This window comes from Eupeodes corollae, chromosome 3 (assembly GCF_945859685.1).
Source record: "Eupeodes corollae chromosome 3, idEupCoro1.1, whole genome shotgun sequence".
NCBI lineage: Eukaryota > Metazoa > Arthropoda > Insecta > Diptera > Syrphidae > Eupeodes > Eupeodes corollae.
The window spans coordinates 122,159,518-122,173,238 of NC_079149.1; the positions used below are offsets into that span (position 1 = coordinate 122,159,518).

The 13,721-nt window shown below is 31.4% G+C and overlaps 1 protein-coding gene across 3 annotated transcripts in view; it reads left to right on the top strand.

The window, feature by feature from the left end:
• The window catches only part of LOC129952256 (tRNA-dihydrouridine(16/17) synthase [NAD(P)(+)]-like), a 95,130-nt gene that overhangs the window by 3,878 nt on the left and 77,531 nt on the right, over window positions 1-13,721 (top strand). For 2 of the 3 annotated variants that reach the window (XM_056064759.1, XM_056064758.1), the window contains exon 2: window positions 13,589-13,719. The gene's annotated coding sequence lies outside the window, so the exon portion shown is untranslated. Of the gene's footprint in view, window positions 1-13,588; window positions 13,720-13,721 lie in introns of those variants that run through there. The other variant, XM_056064760.1, reaches the window with a different exon arrangement.

Genomic DNA, 13,721 nt, shown 5'->3' on the forward strand with positions numbered 1-13,721 from the left:
CGTGTGTACGTACTTTCGCGACGTTTTTTTCGTTGTCCATAGCTCAAAAACGAGAAGAGATATCGACTTCAAATAAATTTTGTTATATAGATAATAAAGCAGAAAAATGCAGAAAGGGCTCTAAAGGAAATTGCGTGGGTGGTTTTTTTACCATAGCAGTTTAAAAAAAGGTGAATATTTTGGTTAACCTTTAATATCTTACGAACCAAAAATGCTAGAGACTTGAATTAACTTTCATAATATATTGTAACGTGATATCAAATAAGTATATTTTTGGAAAAAAATCCAATTAACGGTTTTTTTTTTATAAAAGATAAAAATCTAAAAAATACATTACTCAAACTTGGTAAAAATTGATTTGGACTTAAATATCTTTTCAAAACTTTAAGATTATGGCTTGCATCTAATTTTTTATTTACCTTCAATATTCGTAAAATTTTGAGAAAAATCGAATTGACAGTTTTTTGATAAAAAATAAAAACCTAAACAAAAAAATTAATAAAAGTTGGTAAAAATTGATTTTCGACTCAAATATCTTTCAAAAATTTGGTAAAAATTGGTTTGGACTTAAATATCTTTTCAAAACTTTAAGATTATGGCTTGCATCTAATTTTTTATTTACATTCAATATTCGTAAAATTTTGAGAAAAATCGAATTGACAGTTTTTTGATAAAAAATAAAAACCTAAACAAAAAAATTAATAAAAGTTGGTAAAAATTGATTTTCGACTCAAATATCTTTCAAAAATTTTGAGATATCGGCTTTAAAATACTTTTTTTTTTAAATATTATTGTCAATATTCAGTTAAATTTTGAGAAAAATCGAATTGACAGTTTTTTGACAAAAAATGAAAACCTAAACAAAAAAATTAATAAAAGTTGGTAAAAATTAATTTTCGACTCAAATATCTTTTCAAAACTTTCGAGATATTGGCTTTAAGCTACTTTTATTCTTAAATAATATTGTTGTCAACATTCAGTAAAATGTTGAGAAAAATCTCGAATTGACAGTTTTTTGATAAAAAATAAAAACCTAAACAAAAAATTAATAAAACTTTGAGATATTGGCTTTAAAAAATATTGTTGTCAACACTCAGTAAAATTTTGAGGAAAATTTTATTGGCATTTTTTTTTACAAAAAATAAAACTCTAACAAAAAAACAATACTAAAACTTGGTAAAAATTTACTTTCGACTCAAAGAGCTTTTTAAAAATTAAAAACATTGTCTTCAAACAATATTTTATTCAAAGAAAAGATTGTTTTCGGTATTCAGTAGTTTTTTTTTTTTATAAAAGTCCAACAGTCCATTTTTTCATAAGAAAAAGTACGAAAATTTGGTAAAAATTGATGTTCGCTTCTTGATATCTCTCAAATTAATTTCATTCATCCAATTTGTAATAATTTAAGAAATGCTACTAAAATTGGTTAAAAAATTTTTTTCGAATAAAAATCTATTTAACAAAAGTGGATATTCAAACTTAACTATTTCTATATATGAAAAATATTGTTAGTAATTTAAAAAAAATTGTAAGAATAATTCAACTAACAACTTTTTTAACATAACACTAAAACCTACAAACTTATAAGCAAGGCATAAAGACAGACAGGATGGGAAGTTATCAGTGTGGGTGGCATCCCAGCCCCATTTTTTATTTTTGTAGGTTCAAGCGCTCCGCTGTTTTTGTATCGAAGTAAGGATTAAGAGGTATAAAAATTGAAAAAGTTAAAGTTATTTTGAAAGCAATGTAAAGTCCTTTTAAACTATTTCTTACCATGAAAAATGTCCTCCAATTAAGTTCACCTTGAAACTACAATCACCTCCCTTCCTTCCTTCTGGTTCTTAGGAAGAAGTTCCTTCTATTTAACACTTTACGATTGGATTGATCCAAGAACCAAATGACTTCCATAAATTCAAGTTTAAAATATAGTATGTAAACAAAACTTAAAAACCTATTAAATTGGTATAGAAACAAACAAACTCATAAATAATTTGAAAATAAGCTTATAAATGGTTACTTAGCTCACAACAAATAGACAAACAGAAAATGCTATTCCTTCTTTGCTTGGTACACTTTTGCAATGACTTCTGGTCCCCTGTATAAATCCTTTATATAGAGCCATTTATCTAATCCTTAACGAAAATATCATTGTATTCATCGGTTTTGGTTTTTCCCTCATTCTCATCCTCCACATTCGTCCTCGACTTCTCTTTTATATTGGAATTTGCAAACACATCATTTGCACTACATCTCAATAAAATACATAAAACGCAGAATATTATCCCCAAGGGTTCAATACTCCAAGGAAGTCTGAAAAATAAACCATAAAACAAAAAAAAAAACAAAAAACAACCTCAACCCTATAACAAGGGTGTCGGTGGGTTTTGGTTATTTGAATTGGATTCCATCATCCCTCCCTCTTCTCTCCAAAGGTTAACAAACAAAAATATAAGTTCGATATTTTTTTATTTCATTATTTGCTCAATTATTTAATTTTTCTTCCGCTAAATTTATTCTTAAGTTAATTTATTTGATTACTTTCGCCATTGTGAAGTAGTCCACTTGGTACTTTATATATGTAGGTAGGTAAAATGCAAACAAAACCATAAGCAAACATTAAAGCGGAAACTAGCTTCAAAAAATACAAAAGCTAAAAAAGGACCGAAACGAAATTGTGTTACTCATAAGACAATTTAAGAGTTGTAAAAGCTTTCCAAAACCCATTCCTCATGGTTTGAGTGAAAGCATTTGAATTTCTCTGAGTCGAAATATCTTAAGTTTTCCTTCGTCCTTAAAGTTTTCGAACTCTCTGAGAGTGGTGAGACCTGCGCATTGTTTGCTTTATGAGAGAAAAAGCCTAGATTTTCTTTCTTACCAACCCTTCACGTCACTCGTTTTGGTTTTCATTTAAAAACAACTCCTCAAAAACAAATCGTTGTTATGAAAAAATATTTTTGTTTTGATTAAAACTCGTTCTAGATGTCTTTACGGTGTCGCCTCAGTCGATAAGGTGGGTCCCTTTGAGTTTGAATGAAACAGAATCATCCATTAGATTAGAAAGAATCCATATTCCATTGAGAGTTTGAAAATATAAAAATATCAACATCCGAGTTTGACAAAAATCACCCCCATGTATTAAGGTTTAAGCGGAAATTCCGAGAACCCCACAAAATCGTGGTCCTTTAAATTTTGTTTAGGGGTGGTCTTCTTTGGAGGATATATTAGAGACAGTAGGCTGACATATATGTTAGTAAAAGTGAGTAATCTTGTATTCTTTGGAGTGTGTGCACTCGATTAACCAAAGTGTACACGTAATAGCACTACAGGTACTTGTCTAAGTGAATTTAACCCCTTTTACGTTCATTGTGAATAATTGCAAGTTTGGGAGTTACATATATATATTTCATATAAACAGAAAAACAACCTTCATCTCTCTCTCTCTCTCTCTCGCTTTCTCTTTGGACAATCTAACCACCCTGCTTCCTGTGACGGGGTTATGAAAGCGTGTACAAACTTTTTGGCAGACATTTTTGGAACAAATAATATTAGAATGTCCAAAGTAGGAAGGTAGGCAGGTAGGTATAGCATAGTTCTTATGTTGGAAGTAGTAAGGTCTGTCAACAGTTTCCATTATTAATTATTCAAGGAATATAATGGTGAACACGTGACAAGTCGTAATTTACATTTGTTTATACTTGACAGATTTTTTTTTTATTTTTACAGCCTACAAATATTATATTTTTGCTTTGGGTTTTTATATCCTGTTTCCGTCATATGACTACCCATTCATTTTTATGTTGGTGGAGATATGAATTTATGAAAGGAATCACTTTTTTATGAGAAACCAAAAAAACGAAACAGGTGAAAATTTTGTTGCCTTAGGATTAGTGTTGATGTAGAAGAGATTTATTTGTCAGCAGGTTTTTTTTTTATGTGGGGTAAAGTTAACAAGTGTAAAAATAGAAGATGATATATTTTAGTTTTTTGTTTGTTTGGTTCTTAAGTACAAACAAACGATTTGAAGATATGAAGGTTTATGTTTGAAATACTGAATACTTCAATACTGTGTACAATGTGGGGTTATTTTCTTTGGCTATGTATAATTTTAAAAATGTCTTTGAGAAATCATATTTTTTGCTAGATTAATATGTAGATTTTCCTGTTAAAAAAAAGTTTGTAGTCAGTTAAAAAGCCCAAATTTATTTTTAATAATAAGTAATCTTAAAAGGGTAGTACCCGTGGCGTGATGTTTAGTGCGTTGGGTACTGGATCCCAAATTTTCCTACGCCCACATTATGTCAGGTAATGGGAACACGAGACAGGCTCCACCAATGGTTGTCCCAAAGCGAAATTGAAGGACGGAAAAGCTTCAAGACTTGATGGTATACCACTGGAATTCTTTAAATATGGAACAGAAAGGCTAACTTTAAATTTAACATCGGTTTTCAATACGATTTGGGAAACTGGAAGTATTCCAGAATAGTTACAAAATTCCCTAATTTTTCCCATACTCAAGAAAGGCAACATTGATGATCCATCCAATTGCCGTGGGATATCCTTTCTCAACGCCACCTACAAGATATTCGAAACATTATTAGATAACCTATTGACTCTATCGATTCATGATAATAAGTTGCTTGGAGAATTTCAGGCAGGTTTTAGAAGTGGCTACTCGATTACCGATATTTTTGTACTGCTAAGCATAGAGGTTCTATGGAACAAAAAAAGAAGCTCCACGTATTCTTCGTCGATTTTAAGTCAGCTTTTGATACCGTTGAACGCCGATCACTATTCTTCAAGCTTTACAATTATGGGATGTCAGAAAAATTAGGGCAGGTACTAGAAAGCATCTATGACGAAAATAAGGCAGCGGTATGGAATGGGGCCGAAAAGTCGGAGTGTTTCGAATCGAAGATGGGAGTCAAGCAAGGTTGCAATTTGCAATTTAAGTTCAAATACTTTTGTCTTGTTCATAGAGGACCTGATTGATTTTCTTCCTGGTGGAATTGAAATATCGAGGACACTCATCAAAGCCTGGTTAACCGACTAAATGTGTATTGCCGGCTATGGAATCTAAAAGTTAATTTAAGCAAATCCAAAGTGATGATATTCCGGAATAGTAATGGTAGCACAGCCAGGGATGAAAAATGGCACTATGACAGAGAACCAATCGAGATTGTTAAACCCTACAAATATCTAGGATTTACCATAACCAGCAATCTTAATATGGAAACACATCTTAAAGAAAAGCTGATTAAATCTAAAAGTGCAAAATCTGCAACATGGGAGAAATGCTTCTCCAACCATTTAATATTACATATAGTATTAAATATATGGTCTATCTTCATCAAAACAATTAAATGGAATATTGATTATATCAAAAAAGTTTTTAATATGCCAGATGAACGACTCCCAAAAATTCTGGCATTAAAACAATTGAGAAAAAAAAATCTGTGGTGTAAGAAGCTAGAAGACCATGCTGCCTACTATAGAAGAGACTTTCGAATAGTTGATGAAAATGGTAATTACTGCGATGACGACCTACAGAATCTTATTGCAAATTTAGATGAAAAACTGAGAGCCGAAGCTATTAATAAAGGTACATTATCTAGATTGATCTACGTACAACCATCTAAATCACAACTTATGCGAACGTAGTTATTTTCGAAACGAACAGGAGCTGATATCGGCAATTTTCAAAATGAGATGTGAAATGATAAGCCTTTATTATATAACATACGAAGGATCTATCTTTCAATTATCAACTAGATAAACGTTGTTAATTTTCAAACAGAAGTCAATCGGCAGACGGCATAGCCAAGCCTTAACGATTTTACTAAATTATTTTTTGTAAACAGTGTACGTATGTATATAAACGAATGCCAATACATCAAATTATCTATCTATCTCTATATATCTATCGTAAGAAAAGACTGACTCCACTCAAGGGGGCGGTGCAGTGTCGCTCTCTTTATACAAAAAGGCATTAAGCGAAAGCTCAAGACGCTAGAAGAAAGAAGAATTTTGCGTTGTATGCATCTCTCTCACTCAAGGAAAGCGGATGTATATGATTGCGGCTTATGTGGCTTGAGCTCCGCAGGTTACTTACTTTGCTTCAGAACTCAAGATTTTCTTAAGAGAACTAAAACTAAACTTGGCAGAAAACTTTTCATCTTGGCCGGTGATTTGAATGAAAAACATGAAGATTGGGGAATTAAACATAGTAACCGAAGAAGTAACCATCTTTTTAATTTGATGAATCTTTACAACGCTGAATATGGCGTCGACCTGTTGGCTATGGAAAAGCCATCGTATGAAAGAAGCGGCTACTTTCTGGATCTTTTGCTGTAACACACCAGACTGACAGTTAAATACAAAGTGGGTAATCACCCTCGAAACTTCTTAGAGACAGTCGAGTTCGACAGTGATCACTGCGGACTGGCTGATGTAATGCAGATTCCGAACGAACGTGTGGAGTTGGAGAAATACGTTGCAACGCACTCTTATAATTACAGTAAGATGCGTTGGCCTTGTTTCACCAATGCCTTAGAGAGAGAACTTCGTTTGAGTGACATTGTCACACCAAACAACAGAAACCTGCCAAATACAGAAATTGACCAACATTTACAACAGATGGACAAAACAATAAAACGAACTATGGAACGGAAAAATGGGCGCTTGCAGAAACGCGGCTATTGACGCACTACGTAGGCACACGAGTGTCTTACCGATAAGACTCAAAAACTTATTTAGACGACTTACAGACCCACACGACTTGGAGGTTAGGACAATGAATTCTTCAATAAAAAAATATCAATTTGTTGATTAAGGAGAACAGTGATCCTAGTATGTTGTCTAAAATCAACAAGATATTCAGGAGAAAAAAGATCAAGAAGAAGCCATCTTTGACGATGACTTTTTCATAATTGAAGATCCAAAGGAAAAGGTGGAGGCGGTGGGAGCTGCTTTCCAGCAAGTGTAGAAAGTAAATGTTAGCATTTGCCCCGACCACGACCTGTAAAACAGAGCCCTACTTAATCACTTTTATCTTCGAAAGGATATAACACAATGGCTATCTAAGAACCGCGGTTTTATGCGGTTCAATGACAATTCCTTGGCAAATGTCATAATCGCCGAGCAAATGGGACCAAGTTCCTTGTTAGTAACGAAGGCTGAGCTCATCAGCTCATCTTCAATTCAATGACAAACAAAAAGTCAGCAGGTCTCGATGGTACATCAAAAGTTGTACTAAGATATTTACCGGTGGAGGCAATTGACATTTACACCACACTTTAATAATGCACTGAATAATGCAAATTATTCAGTGCATTAGAAGACTGCTGTGATTCATCCTCTCCCGAAAAAAGGAAAGGACAACTCCAAACCGTCAAATCTTCGGTCGATAAGTCTTCCTCCGAGCATCAGCAAAGTTTTCGAAAAGATTGTCAAAAAGGGCTCTGACTAAGTTGACTGTGGAGAACAAAATTAATCTGGATAAACAGCTCGGGTTCAAGTTGGGTCATGACAGAATTCATGTTGCGTCTAAACTCGTTTTCGATATTCAAAGGAATAAATTAAAACAACAATGCACACATGCTGTTCTGGTTGATTTGAAAAATGCCTTTGGCACCGTATGGTTACAGGGTCTTTACCTAAAACTGAGCAGGCTTAGCATAAGCAAACCAGTGTTGTATAAACTTTATTATAAGCTTAACCGTAGAAAGTTTGTTGGCAAAAGTGGCAATGAAACTTCTACCACAACATTCTTAATTAAAAATGGTCCTCAACAGGAAGCGGTGAATTCGCCGATTCTCTTCAGCATTTACAGAGACTATTGCTTACGCTGACGATCTAATTGCGTACAGAACGGCCCGAAAGGTTTAGGTCATTCGAATTTTCTTACAGCGTGATTTCGATAAGATTCAGCGCTATTGCGACTACAGGAAACTGGATATAAATGTCTAGAAGTCGGAAACAATTCTGTTCCGGACTCTGTTGGCTGGCCACGAAAAATACGTGTACCGGCTTATATCGAACAGCCAAATCTTTTTTCAACGAGGTCCTATAAAAGGAGGTTCGAATCAACAGAATTAAAATTTCGTGATAAAACTCGTTTGAGGTTACATTGCAAGAGCTATGTCTTCGACCAACAATTTCAGCAGTTCCGTTAATCTACCACTTCAGACGACGAACCGTGGATAGGCGACTCTTGTACAATCGGGAAGTCATGGCACAAGACGGAACAGAACTCCTTCGGTTCAGTAGGGCTGTGTCCGAACGGGACCGAACTGATAGGTTGAAGCAGGAGAACCAGTTTTGGTGGCTTTAATCGGCACTTGATAGTGGGTAGTCGGGATAGGGTTTTAAGCCTTGGCCGGTTCACATACTTCTTTTATAGTTGTAGGGCTTAGTTTTAAGTAGAATAGGCATGGTGGCACAAAAAAAAATAATAAAAAAAAATAGAAAAAAAAACGCTGAACAAGCTCAGAATACGTTCAGAACGAAACAGAAACATACATTTAAAGCTCTGAACGTTATTAATGTTCCTCATAGAATGTAGATCAAAGCAAAAATTAGGTAAAGCTAGTAAAGAATGCAGTTGATTGTTTATGAAGTCCCTTATGGCGTCTGTAAGCCCCACTATTGACAACTTATATACCACTTTTGTGACTTGATGAAATGGGCTTAGCTAATCTGTTTGAAGCTACTGAATTATTTTAAATGAAATCCAGAAATTTGTAAGCTAACAGACATTAATTGGAATGATATGAAAACCATTTTTATGTGATTTTATCATTGATAGAATTTCAGCATGAAAAACAAATCAAGGAGACATTTTGTAAATCCAGGTGAAGCATTTTATCGATAGTAATACTTTGTGAATGACACAGGCCGGATAGGATATGTCATGATTTTTACTCTCAACTTGCATTCTAATTTTTTAAAGAATTGTTATTTTTATTTAGAAACCTTAATGAAATAATTAACAGTGTTTTCTAAAAAACTTAGGCACACGCAGTTAGTATATATCTAAATCTAGCCTATTCACTTCCGGCAATTTACTTTCAAAGAATATTCAATCTTCTTTATAGAAACATTGAACGTTGACGACAGGCATTCAAAATCAATTTGTTCCATAAGTCCATTTCTAGGTAAAGTTTCTAACAAAATCAAAACTGATAAGAGAAAGGATGAAGTAGACAAACATGCATGCACACATAAACCCGTAGACTCTCTCGTCCTTGTAAAATTTAATAAGAAATAAATTTGATGAATAAAATTGTTTGTTCGTTTCTCAAACTTTCTGCAAGTGACTTACAATAAAAAATTTTCTATTATGTACGAGATAGAGAATAGAAAAATAAAATTAGTTTTGAAAAAAGGTCAAGAACTTTGTTGGGTATATATGCAGTTAAATAAAATGCAGATATGATTTTGTTGGTGAAGTTTATATTATACGAGTATTAACTTATATTTAAGCAGATAACAAAATTGATTTAAACTTTAATTTCTTTTTGTAAATGCTTGAGTGTGTATTGAAGTTTATTCGAATGCATCTTAAAATGTAGCCTTATTTTTTTTAAGTTCGGATTCGAATTATGACAAAAACTTAAATTGAGAATAAGATTTAAGATTTGTATTCAGGTATTAGGGGTCTAGTTTTTAGATACAAAATAAAATAGAAAAAAGATGCTGGGATGCGACCCACAGTGATAACTTCCCATCCAGACGATTTGTATTGCTTAAAACACTTTTTATGAAAAAATAGACTGTTGGATTTTTATATAAAAATTACTGAATATCGAAAACAATATTTCATGTGAAATAAAATAAGTTTGAAGCTAATATTTTTAATTTTCGAAAAGCTCTTTGAGTCGAAAGTAAGTTTTTACCAAGTTTTAGTATTGTTTTTTTAGAGTTTTATTTTTTGTAAAAAAAATGTCAATTCATTTTTTTTCAACATTTTATCGAATGTCGAAAACAATATTTCTTATAAAAATAAAATAAAATAAGTTTGAAGCCATAATCTCAAAGTTTTGAAAAGATATTTGAGTCTAAAATCAATTTTTAACAACTTTTTTTAATGTTTTTTTAGATTTTCATTTTTTATAAAAAAACTGTCAATTCGATTTTTCTCAAAATTTTGCCTGATATATGATACGTTTTTCTTCGTTGCACAAAATTGTTTTGGAGATAAAACCATTTTTTATTCGTAAAATTTGCGACGTGACAAATATTTGTGTACCTACTTTTTTTGTGTTGAATTATAAAAAACTGTTAATTGGATTTTTTTTGTCCAAAAATATACTTGTTTGATATCACGTTAAAATATATAATATACAATTTAATTGAAGCGTTATTGATTGGTGAGATATTGATGGTTAGCCAAAATGTTCACCTTTTTTTAAACTGCTATGGTAAAAAAAACACCCACGCAATTTTCTTGAGAGCCCTTTCTGCATCTATCTGCATTATAATTGTGTAATAAAATTAACAAAAAATGGTCGAGAAATGTCAAAATTTTCAATTCGAATGGGACCCATTACAAACTGAAACTTTTACAAATCCTCGAAAAACTTTTAAAAGTTTTTTTCAGGATTTGTCAAAGTTTTCGATTATGACAAAATTTCGGTACACGCATGATAATTGAGAAAAATGATTTCTTAGGACAGCTCTTGAAAAATATGTATTTCTAAACTTGAAATTATTATGATAAAGAAGATGAAAACGCAAGTCTCTTAAATCTATTATTTTTGTCGGCCAATCTTTTTAACCACAACATTCTCTGAGTCTAGAAACAAGTTTTGAACATAAGGGTTTAAAACACATTTTTATTTAAAAAGTTGGGTTTTGTTGTGTTTAAAAATGTAAATTTCAATTTATTTATTTAAATTCAGTTTGCAGTTGTCAATATGTTGCCGAAACGGGAAACTGCGCGAAATTTTTCAAAGCTATAATTGTTCGTGTTATTTTTCTCATCTTTTTGGAACCACGTATTGTCGAAGTCATGCTCTTCAATCGCTGACCAAATAAATGGTGTTCGACAAATACTATTGTTCACAGATACAGTGAGTGCCATTAATATTCGGTTTTTTTGTTTCACTTTAAACTTTAAAAAAGTTAAAAACCAGTTCTTCTTTAAATTATTTTGTATTTAATAATTTTAATTGTATATACATTTTTAATTAAAATAGGAAATTAACAAAATAAAATAAATAAAGAATACGACAACTCAAAAAATAACACTTCATTAATATTCGGTTTCTTTTACATAATTATATTAACTTTTTAATTAATCTTTCTTACCATTGATTTTATTATTTTATTCGATACCCTTGATTTAATTAAACTCCGTCCAAACGCTTGGCCATATTTTTTATAATTGTTTGGTATTCAATGTCTATTTTGCTTCATTCTTCTTGAAGACGTTGCTTTAGTGCACTTATTTAAGAGACAGGATTTTCGCGAACTCGACGGTCCAATTCATCCCACAAATTCTGGAAATAGTGGAAGTGTTTGGATAACTTTTTGAGAGTTATACAAAACCCATAAACAACATACGCCTTGTGCTTCGGGTCGTTGTTGTGGTAAAATTTGAAATTCCTTAAAATGACCATTTTTTCAGCACTTTGCCTTAAATTTTCTTTTAGGATGCTTTTTTGGTTCACTGATAGTGTTTTGCTTCATGTCTAAGATATCAGCAATTTTTTTTGTATGTTTCAGGTTTATTGTTTTTTTTCAATGCTTGCATTTTTCCTTTGCGCCCTATGATTAACTTTTTAAATAAAACTGAACGATCTTACACTAAATCGTTTTAAAAATGTATGCAAACGTCTAGTCAACATTTTATTTTAACGGTGCTCTCGAATAGACAAACTGTTAATCAAAGCAAATGTCAAACTCAGCAAGAAAACAAAAAAACAAATATTAATGAAGCGCTTACATGTGTCCTTTTTGCGTTGTTTATCGTGTATCTTAATGCAGTTAAGTGATTGCAAAAATTGTTTTAATGAAATATTTAAGAAATTATATACTAATTTATAAAATAACCAAATAATAAATCCAAATTCAACTTTAACTACGAAAAAAACAACAAAAGTATGTTTAAAAATAAAAACCGAATATTAATGACACTCACGTAATAATCGATAATTTTTGCACTTGATCAAAAATATTTGTGACTCAGCGTTCATAACTATGATGCACTGCACATCCCTTACAACGACGACGTCAGTAACGCTTTCACTCATTTCAAATTTATTCACAATTTTGACGTTTACTTTCGTAGTTGTACAATTATGCTGCCTACTGTCAAAGCGTAATGTACCACTTTGTCGAAGTATGTTTTAATATTTTAAACAAGTTAAGTTATCTATTATAAAAAATGGCAAACATTCAATTATAACACTTCAAATGACAGCTTTATTTGAGAGGTGTCAAGTGAAAGCGTTACCAAATCAAAACCACGAAATAAATTACTTTTTATATGTGTATAAATAAAACCTTTAATTAAGATACTAAATCTTGTTGAGGAAATAAATACCAGTTCAAATCAAGCAGAAAGCTCTCTTGCCACTCAATTATTGTTTTATCATAATTATATTTTTAAATAAGTAATGGCATCGTTTTTACAGAAGTTATATTTGGAGTGAAAAAATAACGATTAAACCCGAAAACGGTTTAAAATCCTTATTTTTCTGACAAATTTTAGGGAATACAAAACTGCAATTTTATAATTGTTGAAGATATTGTATAATATTACGTTGTTTTAATATTGATAATACTGTATTGTATCTAAAATTATGCATTTCAAAATGTTGTGAATGTAAAATGATTTACAAATCTACGCTATGCCGACTAAATACTGTAAATCATTGGGCAATACCTAAAGTTTTTTTTTAAATATTGAAATACAAAATTCAACAAACTTGGCAAGTGATAAGATAACTAACAACTTCTAACTACAGAATATATTTTGTTTTTAAATAAAATAACAACCCAAAATCAGTAAAACATTTCACTTAAAGTGTTCAATTAATCTTTTTAAAGCCTATGATTTTTGTCGCCAAATTTATTACTTTACGTGACTCACTTACTCACTTAAAATAATGTTTCTACACGTTTTTCTATTCGAAAACAAAACAAATGATTCTCATTTTTATTGCCGCGCTGTGCAAATATTTCTCAATATTGTTATGTATATTAGAAGCTATTAAAAATTTTTATTTGCACACCCTTTTATTAAAAAAAAATATGTTTAAATTTAAATTGTTTGTACATTCATATATGTATCTTTTATAATAAAGTACCATCATCGCAATCCTGTCTAGACTCAAAACATTCGAAAAAATTAAATCTATTTTTAGACCAAATATTTGAAAAGGTATTTCCCACATGCAGATTTATGTGTAGCCTACAGTCAAACCACATCATCGTATCCATAGCCATTTAAGATTTAAATTTATTTTTAAAATACTAAAAAAGGGAGCTTGTTTGTTTACGCTCTACGTCTGTCCACACCACACCATCCCTCCCTCGTGCAAATTTTGAAATAAAAAAATATAAATCATTTTCTTTATTTTTACAGGTTAGCCAACAGCATCAAAGCAGAAGCTGCCTTTGATGCTATAATCTTTTGCTAAGTCTTGCAATTTCTTCAAAACAAAATCATTTCGTTCTTGTGAATTTGTTTGTAATTACATTGACACAAGTCTCAAGGT